The sequence below is a fragment of the Bos javanicus genome, chromosome 10, assembly GCF_032452875.1.
Source record: "Bos javanicus breed banteng chromosome 10, ARS-OSU_banteng_1.0, whole genome shotgun sequence".
In the NCBI taxonomy this organism is placed as follows: Eukaryota; Metazoa; Chordata; class Mammalia; order Artiodactyla; family Bovidae; genus Bos; species Bos javanicus.
Window position 1 is genome coordinate 4320475 of NC_083877.1, and position 19344 is coordinate 4339818.

General features: G+C 43.6%; 1 protein-coding gene across 3 annotated transcripts in view; it reads right to left on the reverse strand.

Annotated features, from left to right (window-relative positions):
• Window positions 1-16970, reverse strand: part of CCDC112 (coiled-coil domain containing 112) — a 218052-nt gene extending 201082 nt beyond the window's left edge. For 2 of the 3 annotated variants that reach the window (XM_061429928.1, XM_061429929.1), the window contains exon 1: window positions 8168-8256. The gene's annotated coding sequence lies outside the window, so the exon portion shown is untranslated. Of the gene's footprint in view, window positions 1-8167; window positions 8257-9792; window positions 9956-16889 lie in introns of those variants that run through there. The other variant, XM_061429930.1, reaches the window with a different exon arrangement.
• Between the last annotated feature and the right edge of the window lie 2374 nt (window positions 16971-19344).

Below are 19344 nucleotides of genomic sequence, written 5' to 3' on the forward strand. Positions count from 1 at the left end.
GGGGAATTCCCTGGCGGTCCAGTGGTGAGGACTTGATGCTTTCACTGTGGTGGCCCAGGTTCAATCCCTGGCGAGGGAACTAATATCCTGCAAGCCACACAGTGTGGCAAAAACAGAAAGACAAACAAAAACGCCATGACAACAGGATCAGAGACAACTACTGAAAAGCAAATTACAGATTCTTCAAAACTGACTATGTGGGATAAGAAGAGCCCAAATGTAGTTGGGCCAGATACGACTAACACTAATTAGAAAGTCATTCCGTTCTCTAATCCCAACATAGACTCAAACTGGCCTTGACGTCACTGTACCATCCCAACCACCATCACCTGGACACTTCACGCCCTCTCTTCTTCCAACTCATTCAGTCTTTCTAATGACAGCCAGAGGGCACGTCTTAAAACACAAACTGTGTCACATCATTCCCTTGCCTAAAGGTTTTTACTATTTCCAAGTCCACTTAGAATCAAATCCAAAATCCTTATCCCAACTCAAAAAGCTCCACATCTCTAGCCTCCATCAACTCTTGTGTCTTATTGCTCTCCCTCCTTGCACTGAGCACAAGCCACCAAACTCTGTTTCTCAAGATAAGAAGAAGTTGCCCCAAGACCTGGACTCGTGGATTACTGCTTCCTAGAAAATTCTCTTGCTCTCTCAATATCACCTCTCATTCACAAATGAGACTTCAGATTTCTCTGTCAGTTGCCCCCCTCTCAATCTCAATTAGGTTCCCCATGTTGTAGTGGCTATCAAATAAAGTCATAGTGTCAGTGGAGAATACCTCTGTTAGTATATTCTGAAAGATAAACCAGTTTGTAGGCGTGAACGATTCAATGTGTAGATTCAACTGGTTGGCGGGAAAGACGAGTCCTAGGATAAGTCGTTTAGCTTGGACAGAGTTAACTTACTTAATTCTCCAAGTTCCACCAGACTTTTTTCCATTTTCCTATTCATTCACCTGGTCCCCTTGGGGGAGATACAGCATTAAAGAAGTAGAGAGTGGGAAGAATGGCATGTAACAAGAAGCATACTGAAGTCAAAGTTGCTCAGTTGTGTCCGACTCTTTGCGACCCCAAGGACTGTAGCCCGCCAGGCTCCTCTGTCCTGGGGTTTCCCAGGCAAGAATACTGGAGTGGGTTGCCATGTCCTTCTCCAGGGGATGTTTCCAACCCAGAGATTGATCCCAGGTCTCCTGCATTGCAGGTGGATTCCATACCATCTGAGCCACCAGGGAAGCCCGAAGTATACTGGGACAGTGATTAGAAACTTGGACAGCAATTAGTGTGAACTGGGGCAAGTCAAACCTGCACTTTGGGCCTTAGTCTCCTAAACTTTGACAATAATCTCTAACATTCCAACTTTTACTTTTCAAGATACTAGACTATGGATTAAATCCCTCCTAATTCAGTAATTTTTCCTAAAGTGCTCTAATTAATATAAACTACTCCTCTTATCTTAGACACATGAGTGATATAGAACTCTGCTTCCCAAGGCATTCACTTCTCCCCAGTGGACTTGTGGACTTAGGATCTGCCTCTCCATAATTTCCTCTCATTAATCTTTGTGCATTAAAGATTATTTATAAATTCTCATAAGAGAATTTATCTAGCCACATGCCAGCTATTTACAATTTAAAGACATTACCCTGACCTCCATTTTCTAAGTTAAACCTCTCCACTTCCTTTCACTCTGTATATAAATGCTTTCCAGATACCTCAGCAACCTTCTTGCCTACACTGGCCCTCTCCAGTTTATGAATGTCCATCTTAACATTTAGCTCCTGAAACTAAATTGTATATCCTCGCTGTGGTCTCAGCAGATCAAAGAGTATCTTCAGTGATCAAGGAAGAACATTTCCCAAAGTATTTTGGTTTGCTTAGCAACACAACAAAAGCAAGCACTGGCTATTGATACGGCTGTTGTCTTATCATTTAAACCATCTACATTATACTGCTGCTTTTCATAGGAGTGGTTCCAGCTGAGCCTGAACTAGGAGGATTCAGAGTCTGAGATTATCTGATGAACTGGTACTAATAGTAACCCACAGTTTCTACATGAGGTGATTTTCACGGAGGAAATAGCTTGTGGGGAGGACTTGGTGCCAGAGGGCCTGGATGAAAGTGGGAAGTAAGGATACAGGTGTCTATCAAATACAGGTGCCTATCTAAGGCCTTCGAGAGATCTTAGATCTCTGGAGAGTCAAGCTGGCAATAATATTAGGGTATATACAAGATAGTGTCAGAGACTGGGTGAGGGGGCATTCCCCATTTCTGGTCATGACCTAGGGGAATCTGATGTGGTGAGTACTGAAGGAAACATGGTCTTTGCATGTGCCTGTCTCTGGGAGAGGACTTGGGGTTCCCTTGGAATACCCCAGCAGGCAGTAAGCCACAGCCAACAGTACGAGGTGGGGTGGGGGGGTGGGGGGAATCTACTCCCCGAGAAGCAGGTGATGACCTTCTAAGGACTCCAAGGAAAGCTGAAGGACACTTTGAAGATGAACTGAAATCCTGTCTCAGGCACTGCCAGGGAAATCTGAGCTAGGATAGTTGAATTATTACCAGTAATTAGAGCTCACTGGGACCAATGAGCTGAAGCAAAGGAAATTTGGGTTCTCTATTAATAGCTGATGCAATCTTTTTCATATTTATTTAAATCTAGAGCATCCAAATCTTTTCTGAAAAGTTCCCAAACGATGTCATATCTGCTGATTTACATACTGCACTTTAAGTAACAAAATAATTAGAATATACGACCACAGATCCTCTTAAAAAAAAAATAGTATCAAAGAAGTCTCCTGAACTTGTAGTGTAATAAGTTGGCTTTACTGCTGTTAGCTAGCATCTTAGTGTCCATCTTTCTAAAACCTCTGACACGTTTTCCTAGTTGCTAAAAATGAACTTCTACTCCCAACATTTTTGCTATCTTTGTGTGGTCCTTGAAAATAAAGAGAGAAAACACTTTTGCAAAGGAAATGCCTAGGAAGTGAAGCTATCTGCTTTGGAGAAGGAAAAAAATTTAGCTATTTAAAAGGATATATTAACATTAATCCTAGGAAATAGATTTTGAACTTTCGTTATTTTTGAAGTGATACACGATGTTCCAGAAGGACCAGTAAATGAAAGGAGAAAAATAAGTTATTTTGATATGATTTCCTCACTTTTTTAATCCTAACATAAACTGCTTAGAGTTCTGTAGAGACTTTATCCCTGTAAAACCAGTAAAATCAAAACATAAGCTTACAGGAGGCTCCCTGGTGATCTTGAGATCATTTTGGTGCGAGGGTGGTGCGGAAGCTAGAGGAGTTGGGGGGAGCGGGGGCGGGCGCTAGAGAACAGGAAGTGACGCCACCCTGAATGACAGGTCCTGCGCTCAGCCCTCAGCCCATGTGGCTCATCTCTCTTCCTTTAAACAGGTCAGAGGATCTTTGCTATTGTCCTCAAGCATCACACTCCAAATCCCACACAAGAAAACCCTTTGGAGCAACCAACCCCTCAGAGATGAGAACCCCAGCAGAAACTCCAAGTTCCGCTGGTGTATGGAGGGGTCTGCTGACGCACCTGTTGCCAATGGAAGAGGGCGTCTCAGAGCAGCACAGCCCAGTCCAGGGTCGACCTCCAGGGCCAGCTCCTTGGACGCTCTCCTTCTCCTCCCTGCTACCGTCTGGAAGGTCCTGGGGCCTCAGCTCTCCAGCAGCAGTAGTGGGTGACCCTGCCCACTCAGGCTCAAGGAACTTTTCTTTTGACAGTGTGTGAGGAGCAGACGTACTTACACAGCACTTCTCCAACAGAGGCTCTCTGAGCCTAAAAATAACAACTTCAGAAGCCGACGTGACGACCATCTGGCTTCTTTTGATGGGTCAGGCCCAAGGAAGTCATAGATAAGGGAACACACACCTTGCACGTGGACGGCAGGAAGGCAGCTGCCTCAGGTAAAAGGTAAAATGTAGGCAGGCAGGGGTCTGAACTTGGATGGGTGACAGTTAAAGAAATTGACTCTGTCCTTTGATTTCAGCCTGCGAGTCAAGTGGTGCTTTCACATCGCCTTCCATTTTATTGATCTTTTAGTCCTCATCTACATTTTTTTAAATGAAAAATCTTATGACAAAAGCCAAAAGTCCAACAAACCCCTTAAAAAAATAATAAAAGGGCCTGGATTGGAAAACCAGGAAAGCACTGAATTATAAAGTCTAAGCTAATTTTTAAATTTTTGTCTAATAGGAGGAAATATATTTGTTTATTAACAGACACAAAAATTCTCCTATCTCTAAGATGACCCTTCCACACCTTGGGTTTTCCCAATTTGATTAAATCACAATCAGGACTGTCCTATGGCTCCTGGGAACTGGTTCTGCCAACACTGGAGAGTCAGAAATCCACTGTCTTGTTTCTGGACTTTACGCACACCTCTATGCGCGGAATATGATGGTGTTATAATTTATAAATTATACTGAAATAAAGATGAATTATTGGACTTCAGTACACAAGGCTGTATATTGTTACCCTGCTTATTTAACTTATGTGGAGGGTACATCATGTGAAATCCTGGGCTGGATGAATCACAAGCTGGAATCAAGATTGCCAGGAGAAACGTCAACAACCTCAGATATGCAAATGATACCACTCTAATAGCAGAAAGCAAAGAGGAATTAAAGAGCCTCTAGATGAAGGTGAAAGAGGAGACTGAAAAAGCTGGCTTAAAACTCAGCATTCAAAAAACTAAGATCATGGCATCCGGTCCCATCACTTCATGGCAAATAGGAGGGGGAAAAGTGGAAACAAGTGACAGATTTTCTTTTCTTGTGCTCCAAAATCACTGTGCACAGTGACTGCAGCCACGAAATCAAAAGACACTTGCTCCCTGGAAGAAAGCTATGACAAACCTAGACAGCATATTAAAATCAGAGACATCACTTTTCCAACAAAGGTCTGTTCAGTCAAGGATATGGTTTTTCCAGTAGTCATGTACAGATGTGAGAAAGAAAGAAAGTAAGGTTGCTCAGTTGTGTCCAACTCTTTGTGACCGCATGGACTGTAGCCTACCAGGCTCCTCTGTCCATGGGATTTTCAAGGCAAGAGTATTGGATGGATTGCCATTTTGAATTGAACCATAAAGAAGGCTGAGCATCAAAGAACTGATGTTTTTTAACTGTGGTGCTGGAAAAGGCTCTAAAGAGTCCCTTGGACTGCAAGAAAATCAAACAAGTCAATCCTAAAAAAAAATCAACCCTGAATAATCACTGGAAAGACTGATGCTGAAGCTGAAGCTCCAATACTTTGGTCACCTGATGTGAAGAGCCGACTCATTGGAAAAGACTCTGATGTTGGGAAAGATTGAGGACAGGAGGAGAAGGGAGTAGCAGTGGATGAGATGGTTAGATAGCATCCATGGATATGAATCTGAGCAAACTCCAGCAGACAATGAAGGACAAGGAAGCCTGGCGTGCTGCTCTCCATGGGGATCACAAAGAGTCAGAAACAACTTAGTGATTGAACTTTGGACTTGAACCGTCAAATAACTTTAAAAACTTACATCTCTTAAAATAGCAATTATTTCAATATTAGAGTTCCAACAATTATGGTGAAAGAGCCCATGTATGCTAAATATGTAGTAGGCAATGCTCATATCCTAAAATGCTACCCTCCTGTTTGTTTTTGTAAACCTGACAGATGACAGCATCTGCTTCTCTATTTATTTGTTTATGGTGACTTTTAAAATTGGGTGTGACCACATATACATATATATACCTAACATTAAAGTTACCAGTTTTAACCACTTTTAAGTGTACAGTTTAGCAGCATCAAAGACATTCATCTTCTTTAGAATTTCTGCAACTCAACCACCACTCTTAGACATTCCCATAAAGAGAAACCTATAGACATTGTTGTTTTTCTTGGGGCTTTATGTCTATTTACCTCTTAACAAAAAGTACAGCTCAGGAGGTAAGGTTTACCATAAATAAGTGCACAAAGGATCTTCAGAGAAGAAAGACAACGAGACAAAGCACTCTGTGTTAGCAGGCCTTTCTGCTGTCCATAATATAATCCCTTCTTTCCCCTCTGCTCTCTTAGGGGTAGAGCAGAAGGAGGATGAGAGGCAGAGTAACTACTCTGTGTTAGTTCAGCTGGTTCAGCTGGTATCTTTTTGCCTTGATGTCTTCATCCATAAAATGGGGATAGTAATACTGGTATCAGTGTTGCTATATGATCTAAAAGAGGCAATACATATCAAGAGGAAACTTTAACAATTACTGTGCACAAACTGGTTATCACTCATGTGAGATTCTGGTCCCAGTTACCACTATTAGGCTGCAAGCTCTGGGAGAGTCCTGCATGCGGCTCTGCTGCGCCTCGGTCCTGCATGCGGCTCTGCTGAGCCCCCAGCCTGAGCTCATAACTGGCTTCTAGCAGATACTCCTTAAACATACGGAAGGGGAAGATGTCTCCATTTTCCTGAAAGGTCTTACTGTATCCAGGACCATCAGAGGCAAAATCACAAAGAAGATGGAAATAGATGGGAAGAGAAAGAGATTCTGTATGGTTGGTGGCCCTTGGGGTGCAGCCTGAGTGGAATTACCATCAATACCTGAAAACTGGTGTTCAAGTAATAGCACTTATAACCAGCCCAACTGGACAAAGGGCATAAAAACCTTAAAACAAGCATGATTTCACTCAAAATTCTGAGTTAAGGAAGTTATGTGAAAAATTCAGTACAGTACACACCTATAAGGATGTTACATACAAAAAAAACAGAAACCACCTTCTCATCCAACAACAGGGACATGCAAATAAATATGTAAATCCAGACAATGTCACAGCATTTGGGCTCAGAGCAGGTCACCTGAGATATGCCACAATGGCCTATTGATTATTTTGAATTAAAGTTACTTCAGAAACAGCCATTGGCAGGTGGAGGGCATGAATAAAAAAGATATTCTGATGCCTCTCCTTCCCCCACTCCCCTGAAAGGGGGAAATAAATCTCCCCTGTGAAAGTAACTTTCCTGTACCAGGAGTATAGAAAGCATCCTTGTCACCAGAGTTGGTGAATTTAAGGCTAAGAATGCTGTATAAACAAACTGTGTTGCTTCTCCATTAGTCTGCTACCCCAAGCACAAACCTCTTGGTTAACCCTTCACAAATGACTTTTTCTTTGTCTGAAAGTGATATATAAACAGCCTTTCGTCACTTTGTGGGGGGCATTTCTATGAGGGGCTTCCCAGGTGGCTCGTGCTTGCGTGCTAAGTTGCTTCAGTTGTGTCTCTTTGCAACCTTATGGACTATATCCCACCAGGCTCCTCTGTCCATGGTGGCTCAGTGGTAAAGAATCTGCCTGCCAAGGCAAGAGACACAGGAGACGCAGGTTCAATCCTTGGGTCAGGCAGATCCCCTGGAGTAGGAGATGGCAACGCACTCCAGAATTCTTGTCTGGAAAATTCTATAGACAGAGAAGCCTGGTGGAGTACAGTCCATGGGGTTGCAAAAAAATGGGACATGACTGAGCATGCACGCATTTCTATGAGACCTTTGTATGTATGAACTAAGTTGGTTTTTTCTCCAGTTCATCAGTCTTGTGTCAATTTAATTATTAGAGCAACCCAAAGAACTCAAAGAACTGGTAGGGAGGAAATTTCTACCTCCTGGACAATACAATGCAGCCATCCTTTAAAATGACTGTATCAAGGTGTATTTATTAACAAACAAAGATACCTAAATTATACTCACTTAAAAGAAAAAGACTACTGAGCAACATACACAAAAAGAAAAATACATGTAACAAAATGCTAACAAAGATGATCTCTGGGCTTATTATTACTTCAATTTGTTTTTCTGAATTTTGTCCTGTTTCTAGAATAAGAATGAGTTCTTTGGGTAATTTTAAGAATAGAGTTAACACCAACAGAAAAAGAAAGAAAACGTGGTCTCAAACATGCTTTAAGGAATCTGGGAGGCATGGGAGACATAGTAAAAAGCCCCAGAGAACAAAGCCTGTATATTTAAATACTAGTGAGGTGACTTGCAGGGTGAGGCGGGCCCTACAAGATGCCAGTCTAACCAGTCGGTGACAAGTCTTTGTCCAGTGAGTCATTTGGTTGAAAAGAATGCCAGCCATCTCTGCCTGCAGCGTCCTCCACCTCACCCAGCATGGCAGCCTCCCGCCAGCCTCACCTAGAAATCCACTGTCAGCCTCAATGCCTTTCCTCCCGGATTCAAGGTCCAGGCACCTGCATGAAGTAAAGGGAGGAGGCGCCCAAGCTCTGGGTCACTCATCCAAGCCTTTTCCTTCTTCCAGAGGAGAACTTGAGCCTGGAGACTTCAGGATGCCTCCCCAGTCCCTCCTATACGGGGACCCAAGGCAGAGGGGTCACTGGGAATCAACGCACAGACAGTAATTTTCCTCCTGCTTGGTAAGCCCTTGGAACAATCTGATGACTCGATTTTTAAAAATTTGTTCTACCAAAAACAAAAAAAGTGCTTCTACAGTAAGAGCAAGCAAGGAAGTATCAGTTCTGTTTTCTTTTGTTTTCTGGGTTTTTATGCAATTGCTACATTTTCCGGTTGAATGTTGCTTCACTATCTACAACGTCCTCTCTGCTTTGCCTCTCCAGCTTTCTTGCTTTACTGAAAGAGCCCTGGAACTTGCCATTCCTGCAAAAGGTATAAACTTATTAAAAAATCCCTACCACTAGAGTAGAGAGACTACTGAAAATTCACCATCTTTCTCGGAAAATGCCTTCTTGTTGCTGTATCTCCAATGGCTGCCAAGCTGAGAACATGCCCCGGTCGTCTCAGTCTGTCCAGAAGGTCTGGAATGCTGGGTGATTCCAGCAAAGACCTGGCACCAGGTTCCCCTGAGAGCAGAGGCCCTTTGGCACAAGCATCTCACTGGGCCCGGAGCGGCTGTGTCAAGGTCTGGAGAACCAGCCTCGGTTTCCTCTAAGCATGGAGTCACTGGTCCGAGGACAAGTTCAAAGCCAGGGTTTTCAAGACCACATGCTGGGCCCTGCCACCTTTTTCTGGACTTGAAGGGAGAAGGGAGGGAAACAAGGAAGAACTACAGCATTTGTTTGGGGGGATGATAATATTTTTTTTTTTTCAAGCAGCTGTGAGCTTAGAGAATGGCTTTAGGAAGCCCCACATGTTGGGTGGATGAATCTGCTGGGACTCTGAGTTCCAACTGAGAAAAACCCCCTTGCTCAGAAGGCATGTGCTAAACATTTCAGGGGTCGGTCTGGCTGGATACCTAACTCAGATCAAACAAGGCCAGGAATCAATCTTTCTCTTGCTAACTCTTCATTCAAATTCCTCTGTGCAGCCTTCATTTTCAGCACACCCTCATGTGAAGGCTTGAAGAATCCAGGCTCTCATTCAGCTAGGCTAAGGAAAGAGTGCTTCTCTCCTTCTGAACAGCTCCACATTAGTCCCAGGACTGCTTCATCTCACTGACCTGCATAGCGTGTCCTGTCTGCTTAAACAATCAGAAGGTCTGAAAAATGAAATGAGTGGTTGGCTGGGTCTGGCCCTCCTCCTGCTACTCCAAGGGCTTCCCAGGTGGCAATAGTGATAAAGAATCTGCCTGCCAATGCAGGAGACATAAGAAACGTGGGTTCAGTCCCTGGGCTGGGAAGATCCCCTGGAGTAGGAAACGCCAACTTGCTCCAATATGCTTGCCTGGAAAAGTCCATGCACAGAGGAGCCTGGTGACAGTCTGTGGGGTCGCAAAGACTCAAACACGAGCGAGCGACTGAACGCATGTACACTGCTGCCTCAAAGGAAAACTGAGGCAATGTTACCAGAAGATGGAATGAATGGAGGTTAAACAACAGCAGGAAATCCCCTTGGCAGGGGTTATGTGGTAGTCTTTGGTAGATAAGACTGCTGAGGGTACAGGCAGGGACAGCTCACAGGTCAGCAGTTCCAAAGATCGGTCAGGGCCGTGGCTCATAAGTTTCAAGGCTTTGGAAAGAGCAGAGAATAAATTTGATAAGCAATAAATTTGATAAGAATAAATTTGATAAGCAATCTTCACAACTCCTAAATGGCAACCTGAACTCAGGGAAACTTAGAGACACAGGTGAGTCATTGTGTTTTGTGGACAACAAGACTTACCCCGAGTCTTGAAAAATGGGTAGGACTAGATGGAAAGATGCGGCAGGAACCACGCAGTTCTGCAAGAGTACAGGCTAGGAGACTGGCATGGCTTCTGAGGGCCCTCGGCCTCCAGGAGAGGGGGTGACACGTGGGCAAAAGTGGACAGGACTTTGAGGGACCACAGGAAGGCTCCCTCAATAACAGTAATGACTGACTCTTGTCTGGCCTCCTCTTTTTCTGATCTTTCTCTGATGTTTTAACACTGTCCATATTTTCATTCTACTTTGGGCTAAATACAGGTTTTTGTGTCTTGTGTTCTAACTGCTTGCGGAGCAGAGTTTAAGCCTCACATAGGAAAGCATTCTCAACAGGATGCCAGTGAGCAGTGGTCTGAAGCAGGCAGGGGGCCCTCATGCTTCACCCCATCATGGGCCTGCAACACTGTCCATCCTAACATTGAGATTTCAGGGCAGCCAAGAGACAGGTGCATGTTAGCAGATGTAAGTCATCCTGGAAAGGCAGATTAGTTAGATCTCTTGTAAACAGATTTTAGTATCCATTCTCACCTGGGAGAAAGCAAGGGAGGACTGGGGCACAAGACAGGTAGGAGGTGGTGAAGGAGGAACTAAAGAAAAGCCTTGGAGGTGGGGTGGGAGGGACATTGAAGAGGGAGGGGATACATGTGTACACGTAGCCGATTCAGTTCTTTATACAGCAAAAACTAACACAACATTGTAAACCAATTAGACTCCAATAAAAAAATATATAACTAAAAAATAAATAAATAAACAAAAGGCTCAGAACATGATGTTCTTCAGAGTTTGGAAAGACCAGTAAAAACACATGTTTGCAGTCACAAAGACCTTAATTTAGTCACAAGGCACAGACTTTCAGCTATAAGATGAATATATTCTGGGAATCTAATGTACAGTGTGCTGAATATAGCTATTAATACTGTACCATATATGCTAAAATTTGCAAAGAGAGTAGATTGTAAGTATTCTCATCACACATAAAAAGCAGCAACTATATGAAATGCTGGATTTATTAGTCAATTCAATTATGGTAATCATTTTGCTATGTACGTGTATTAAATCATCAAATTATACATCATTTAAAAAAATCATGTTGTACAACCTAAAAAAAAAGGGATCTCAGTTTGAATCTGCACTTAAAAGCCGGGAGGCAGAACTTAATCTCTTTAAACTGCAGTTTCCTCATCAATAAAACATGGACCATAAAACTTGTTTTTATAGCAAACATTAATAATGAAGAAGGAAGCAGAGTCTGAGCTCTACACGTTATTTTTTTTTTTTTTTTTTTGCACTCCCTCACCAGGGGTCCTGGGACAGATTAACCTCTTTAAGCTACAACTTCTTCATCTGTAAAAATAAAATGATAGAAGCATCTAGCTCCTAGGGTTGTAGTTCAGATAACACACATACAAATTCAACGGCTTCTAGTAACAATGAGCAGCCACTGCGTTAATGACGGTGGTGGTGATGCTGAGGATACTAATTGTACAGTGTGGGTGCCTGCAAGTGTACGTGTCAGAAAACCCAAACAGAAGTGACTCTACCTGTAAGGAAATGCTATTACTCACATGACGAGAAGTCCCAAGGTCAAGAAGTTCCACAATGAGTAATTCATTGACTCAAAAATGTCATCAAGGAGTCACACTCTTTCCTGCCTTCACTGTGAGTTTCTCAACACATAAGCTGTGACCTCAGTTCAGTTCAGTTCAGTTGCTCAGTCGTGTCCGACTCTTTGCGACCCCATGAATCGCAGCACACCAGGCCTCCCTGTCCATCACCAACTCCCGGAGTTCACCCAGACTCACGCCCATCGAGTCAGTGATGCCATCCAGCCATCTTATTGTCTGTCGTCCCCTTCTCCTCCTGCCCCCAATCCCTCCCAGCATCAGAGTCTTTTCCAAGGAGCCAACTCTTCGCATGAGGTGGCCAAAGTACTGGAGTTTCAGCTTTAGCATCATTCCTTCCAAAGAAATCCCAGGGCTGATCTCCTTCAGAATGGACTGGTTGGATCTACCCCGGGTTAAAGTTCACCGGGACAAGATGGTGGACAACACTCCAAATACCACATCCTCTTCTAACACTCTCCAAAGGTGGAGGAGATCACATCTTTCTTTTCCAAGGAAACAGAAACATTTTCTGGAAACTACCCTCTACCAGCAGACTTTCCCTCATAGTGTAACAAGGAAGAAGCTTTGTATTCTATTATAAATTAATCAGTTTGGTACGGACCTAACAGAAGCAGAAGATATTAAGAAGAGGTGGCAAGAACACACAGAAGAACTGTACAAAAAAGATCTTCATGACCCAGATAACCACGATGGTGTGATCACTCACCTAAAGCCACACATCCTGGAGTGTGAAGTCAAGTGGGCCTTAGGAACAAAGCTAGCGGAGGTGATGGAATCCCAGTTGAGCTATTTCAAATCCTAAATGATGATGCTGTGAAAGTACTGCACTTAATATGCCAGCAAACTTGGAAAACTCAGCAGTGGCCACAGGACTGGAAAAGGTCAGTTTCCATTTGAATCCCAAAGAAGGGCAATGCCAAAAAATGCTCAAACTACCACACAATTGCACTCATTTCACATGCTAGCAGAGTAATGCTCAAAATTCTCCAAGCCAGGCTTCAACAGTACCTTAACCAAGCACTTCCTGATGTTCCAGGTGGATTTAGAAAAGGCAGAGGAACCAGAAATCAAATTGCCAACATCTGTTGGATCATAGAAAAAGCAAGAGAGTTCTAGAAAAACATCCACTTCTGCTTCATTGACTATGCCAAAGCCTTTGACTGTGTGGATCACAACAAACTGTAGAAAATTCTTCAAGAGACAGGAATACCAGACTATTTACATGTCTCCTGAGAAACCTGTATGCAGGTCAAGAAGCAACAGTTAGAACCAGACATGGAACAAAGGATTGGTTCCAAATTCAGAAAGGAGTACATCAAGGCTGTATATTATCACCCTGCTTATTTAATTTATATGCAGAGTATGTCATGAGAAACACTGGGCTGGATGAAGCACAAGCTGGAGTCAAGACTGCCAGGAGAAATATCAATAACCTCAGAAATGCAAATGACACCACCCTTATGGCAGAAAGAGTAGAGGAACTAAAGAGCCTCCTGATGAAGGTGAAAGAGGAGAGTGAAAAAGCTGGCTTGAAACTTGACATTTAAAAAACTACATGGCATCTGGTCCTATCACTTCATGCCAAATAGATGAGGAAACAATGGAAACAGTGAGAGACTTTATTTTCTTGGGCTCCCAAATCACTGCAGATGGAAACTGCAGCCATGAAATTAAATGATGCTCACTCCTTGGAAGAAAAGCTATGACCAACCTAGATAGCATATGAAAAAGCAGAGATATTACTTTGCTAACAAAGGCCCATCTAGTCCAAGCCATGGTTTTTCCACTAGTCATGTGTGGATGTGAGAGTTGAACCATAAATAAGGCTGAGAGCCTTCTCAGAAGTGATGCTTTTGAACTGTGGTGTTGGAGAAGACTCTTGAGAGTCCCTTGGGCTGCAAGGAGATCCAACCACTCCATCCTAAAGGAAATCAGTCCTGAATATTCACTGGAAGGACTGATACTGAAGCTGAAACTCCAATACTTTGGTCACCTGATGCAAAGAGCTGTGTCATTAGAAAAAAACCCTGATGCTGGGAAAAATTAAAGGCAGGAGGAGAGGGGGACAACAGGGTACAAGATGGTTGGATGGCATCACCAACTCAGTGGTCATGAGTTTGAGCAAGCTCTGGGAGATGGTGAAGGACAGCGAAGCCTGGTGTGCTGCAGTCCATGGGGTTGCAAAGAGTCGGACATGACTGAGAGACTGAACAACAACAAAAATTAATCACTAAAAGGATGTTGCCTATAAGTTTACATTATGTATATAGCCCATCTCTCAGAACCCTGTCTCCGAGGTAATGAGCTAAAATACCCTTGTTTAGCTCACAGGAAACATCCTGACCAGGCCACCCTATGAATGACTGCAGGAAGGAAGAAATGAACACATCCCCTCCAGAGGCTGAGCCTACCAGGAAATGTTTGGCTTTACTCCCTCTGTTTTAGGTATTAAAGAAGCCTGAATTCTAACTCAGGCAAGGTGGTTCTTTGGGACATAAGTCCACCATCTTCTTGATCTGCTCACTTTCCAAAGAAGGTTTCTATTCCTTGCCCCAACAACTCACCTCTCAATTTACTGGCCGGAGGACACTGGACTCACTAGCCAGAACTGCATACGCATGCTCATGCCTAAAACCATCACTGGCCTCTCAAGAGATAAACAACATCATGGTTCTGGTTGCAAGGAAGAATCTGGGCACGGCTGCTGAGAAGGCAACCATCAATCACAATACTGGTGATGAAAACTCTGGTCAGGGAGTACAGAGAGAGGAGAGTTGTGTGTGGGAGAGAGCAGAGAGGCACCTCAGTTGTTTCATGTAACTTTTAAGAAAGGAATCTTTGGGATCACAAAGTTCTACCCCAAATCTTGGCTCTGCCACTTTCTCATTGTGTGAACCTGTACAATTACTTACCATTTATGCCTTTGTTTCTACAGCTTAGGTCAATATCTAAAGGATGTTTGAGAATAAAATTAAGCCACACAGAGTAAGTGCTCAATAAATAAGTGACACTATCCTTAGTACTTCTGGCCTAGCAATCAGCACAGAAGTCAGATCAGCTGCTGTGCCCACAAGGACAGGAGCAGCGGAGTCCGTGTCTGTGTGTGCTACCACGGCAGACCACGCCTTCTCCAGGGCCGCAGAAGCACATTCAGACTGAGGGGAAGAGACTAGGAATGTGGTTGTAGAACCAAACAGGATTCAATCTGCTTCCATTGCTACCATTTAGGAGCTATGTCACCGTGGAGAAGTTACTGAATCACCTCTTGCTTCAGCTTTTTCATAGGCATTAAGTTGTGGGATTAAACAAGTTAATGCAAATGCCTGCCATGTAAACTGTCAAAGATCCGCTATCATCAGCGGGCTTTCTCCTTTTGTAATAAAGATGCCCTTAATCTAGTCTGTGTCTCACTCACTTGGCAAATTGTCACTACAAAAGCAGCAGAGGAAAAACCTGGCTTTCAATTCTTGTTCCTTCTCTTAAAAGCTTCCCGGTGTCTGGACATCGTCAGATGCTTCACCAGATACGTGGTCAGCCCATCTACCTCTCTAGAGGTGAGAGGCCCCGAATACAAAGTTTTGAAGACTGAAACTCAACATATAATGTCACCTTATTTATACTTCTGGTAATTCTGATTTTTGTCTTTTTCTTTATCACCCATTCTCTTCTTTGGCTTCTTGCCTGGAACTTTCTCTTCTACTATGTCGCTACCCATCATCATCTTCAATCACTCCACTTTCCCTTCTACCCAAATTTTTACACATCATTACTACTAACATTTTAAATGTGCCTTGAACTTTTTACTCTGGAATGGTGGTAAATACCTGTATATGTATTCTTTTTAATTTTTTTAAAATTCAGTCTATTTTCCCCAGCCCACAGGAACTAGTGCTGAATCAGCATATGCAAAATGCTATTAATAGCTAAGCACATGGTAGCCCTTATTGTAAATGATAAGTAAAATATATGATGTCAATATACATATTGCTGAAGTCCTACTGTGTGCAGGGCACTAAGCTCCTGAGATGACTCAGAAACAGCTCCTGCCCTCAAAGAGATGTCCAACTCCAGTCTGGGAGCGAAGACTTGTCACTAAGGAAAAGCTGGAAGTAGTGACAGATTTCCTCTTCCTGGGTTTCAAAATCACTGCGGATGGTGACTGCAGCCGTGAAATCAGAAGACAATTGCTTCTCGACAGGAAAACAATGACAAACCTAGACAGTGTGTTGAAAAGCAGACATTACTCTGCCGACAAAGGTCTATATAGTCAAGGCTATGGTGTTCCCAGGGGTCACATACAGTTGTGAGAGCTGGACCGTAAAGAAGGCAGAATGCCTTTGAACTGTGGTGCTTGGAGAAGACTCCTGAAAGTCCCTTGGACAGCAAGGAGATCCAACCAGGCAACCTTAAGGGAGATCAACCCTGAATATTCACTGGAAGGACTGATGCTGATGCTGAAGCTCCTGCATTTTGCTCATCTGACGCAAACAGACAACTCATTAGAAAAGTCCCTGGTGCTGGGAAAGACTGAGGGCAGAAGGAGAAGAGGGTGTCAGAGGATGAGATGGCTGGACAGCATCACCAAAGCAATGAACATGAACTTGGGCAAACTCCAGAAGATTGTGAGGTACAGGGAAGTCTGGCGTGCTACAGTCCATGGGGTTGCAAAGAGTCGGACACGACTGGGCGACTGAACAACAAACATTACACATGAGCTACCCAGGTGGCCCTAGTGGTAAAGAATCTGCCAGCCAATGCCGGAGACATAGGAGACATTGGTTTGATCCTGGAGCAGAAAGATCCCCTGGAGGAGGAAATGGCAACCCACTTCAGTATGCTTGCCTGGAAAATTCCAGGGACAGAGGAGCCTGGTGGGCTGAGTACACACACACACACAAACATTACATATCTAACTACTTCTCAAATACATATTTAAAGTAATAAAGGCCTTTTAGAAATAACAATGAATTTCAATAGTTTTGAAATGAAAGTCATTGAAAAAGCATCAGAATGCAAATTTTCTCTAACAACCTTTAATATTCAACCTTTAATATTTCAAATGTTTGAGACTGTGTCATTTTTTTTGCAGAACAGATAAAACCCAGATGATAACTTGTTACAAGTGTAAATACTTACAGGTTTCATTTGTTTATCCTTTTCTGATCTGGCTTGAAGGTGAAGCAAAGGCTGGTGTGAGCATGGGATGGTGACTTTGGCCTCTAACCCAGGTGCTCAGCCCCAGAAAAAAGGATGCTCCCCAGGGTGATGGGGAGAAAATGTGTTTACTGTATGGAAAGTGGAATGAAATTCCCTTTCAGATTTCAGTTTCAGTCTGTGTTCTTTGTGGCTTTTGACATAGCAGAAACCAACTCAGACTGACTCAAGCAAAACCATTCAAAATGTTGTGAGGAACTCACAGAATTCACAGAAGGCTGAAGTTCAGGCTCTGAAAGCAGGCTGAAATCAAGGCTGCTCCAGAGTCTAAGACATCAGGGTCCAGCCACGCTCACTCGTCACATTCACGGGGCCCATGACAAGCCTACAAATGGGGCCCAGGGCCTGTGCTCACAACCCTATCTCGTTCCAGTTTAGTTCAGTCATTCAGTCGTGTCTGACTCTTTGTGATCCTATGGACTGCAGCACGCCAGGCTTCCCTGTCCATCACCAACTCCCAGAGCTTGCTCAAACTCATGTCCATTGAGTTGGTGATGCCATCCAGCCATCTCACCCTCTGTCATCCCCTTCTCCTCCTGCCTCCAATCCCTCCCAGCATCAGGGTCTTTTCTAATGAGTCAACTCTTTGCATGAGGTGGCCAAAGTATTGGAGTCTCATCTTCAGCATCAGTCCTTCCAATGAATATTCAGGACTGATTTCCTTTAGGATAGACTGGTTGGATCTCCTTGCAGTCCAAGGGACTCTCAAGAGTCTTCTTCAACACCACAGCTTAAAAGGATCAATTCTTTGGTGCTCAGCTTTCTTTATAGTCCAACTCTCATATCCATATATGACTATGGAAAAACCACAGCTTTGACTAGACGGACCTTTGTGGCCAACTGCACCCCATTTCACTCCACAAGGGGCCTTTACACACTGGTGAGAAGCTCTCATCCAAGCTCCTTCTCTACACCACTCCCCCTCCAAAACACGCTCTCAGCTACCCTTTGGACCTGGGAGCATAAACACTGTGGCCTGATTTGACCTCACAGCTTGGGGCACGGAATATCCAGATAATGATCTAGAAAAGAGGATATGGGATCCAGGTGGACAGAGGTGAAGCCAGAGCAATAAAAGTGAGTCCTCTTGCCTCGGCCTAGGAAAGGAAGATACCATCCAATGGCCAAACCTGTCACCTGTCCCCCCCAAGGCTAGTCCAAGGAAGAGGCATCACCTGGGTCCTTGGGCTTCCTCCCAAGACAGTCAACAAAAGAAAAAAATCAGGGCACTGTGGGCATAGGCGATTGGCCAAGTAGTCCTAAAGGAACAAAAATTTATGGCAGCACTTAAGACTCGTGACTTTTCAATCCCTAATAGCTGTGCACTCTGTGCTCCTGGAGCACGCCTATCACCAACCCCACCCAAAAGAAAACAAATCTCTAGTCAATACTAAAACTGTTTAGTACACCCCAGGACCAGAGGCCAAAGAGTGTTTACTTAATCACTGCTGACATCACATCAACGTACCTTTCTACTTCTTTCCATGTAACCCCAACCCCGACCCCCAAAGTCCACTCCCTTGGAACTAATGTGAATAGACAAGAGAATGAAGAAAGGTATCACAGACTATCAGTTTAAAAATCCTTCAGATGGGCACAAGAATCCTTTGAATATGGCAACAAGGAGAAACACAGCTCTAGGACAGGGCTGGGCTAGAGTGGGACCTATAACAGAAACGTCCACCATGGCTCCCTCCTGACCAATATACTGTCCTGGACATACACCCAAGACCCAAGGCAGGGAGGGAGACAGCATGCAATAGGGAAAACCAAGTCTGACACCATATTAGATCTGTTCCTTTTACTTCAACCTTTGCACACTGTTGCCTGGGCTTAGTCATGCTGGCTCTGCACATTTTGTAAAAATAATGTTGCCTATAGCCTGAATTATACAGGTAAGGCTATTCTCAAGGCTCTGACCTCTAAGAGTCCATTCACATGGCTGCTATCAAAAAGTCTACAAACAATACATGCTGGAGAGGGTGTGGAGAAAAGGGAACCCTCTTACACTGTTGGTGGGAATGCAAACTATTACAGCCACTATGGAGAACAGGGTGGAGATTCCTTAAAAAACTGGAAATAGAACTGCCTTATGATCCAGCAATCCCACTGCTGGGCATACACACTGAGGAAACCAGAAGGGAAAGAGACACGTGTACCCCAATGTTCATCACAGCACTGTTTACAATAGCCAGGACATGGAAGCAACCTAGATGTCCATCAGCAGATGAATGGATAAAGAAAGCTGTGGTACATATACACAATGGAGTATTACTCAGCCATTAAAAAGAATACATTTGAATCAGTTCTAATGAAGTGGATGAAACTGGAGCCTATTATACAGTGAAGTTAAGTCAGAAAGAAAAACACCAATACA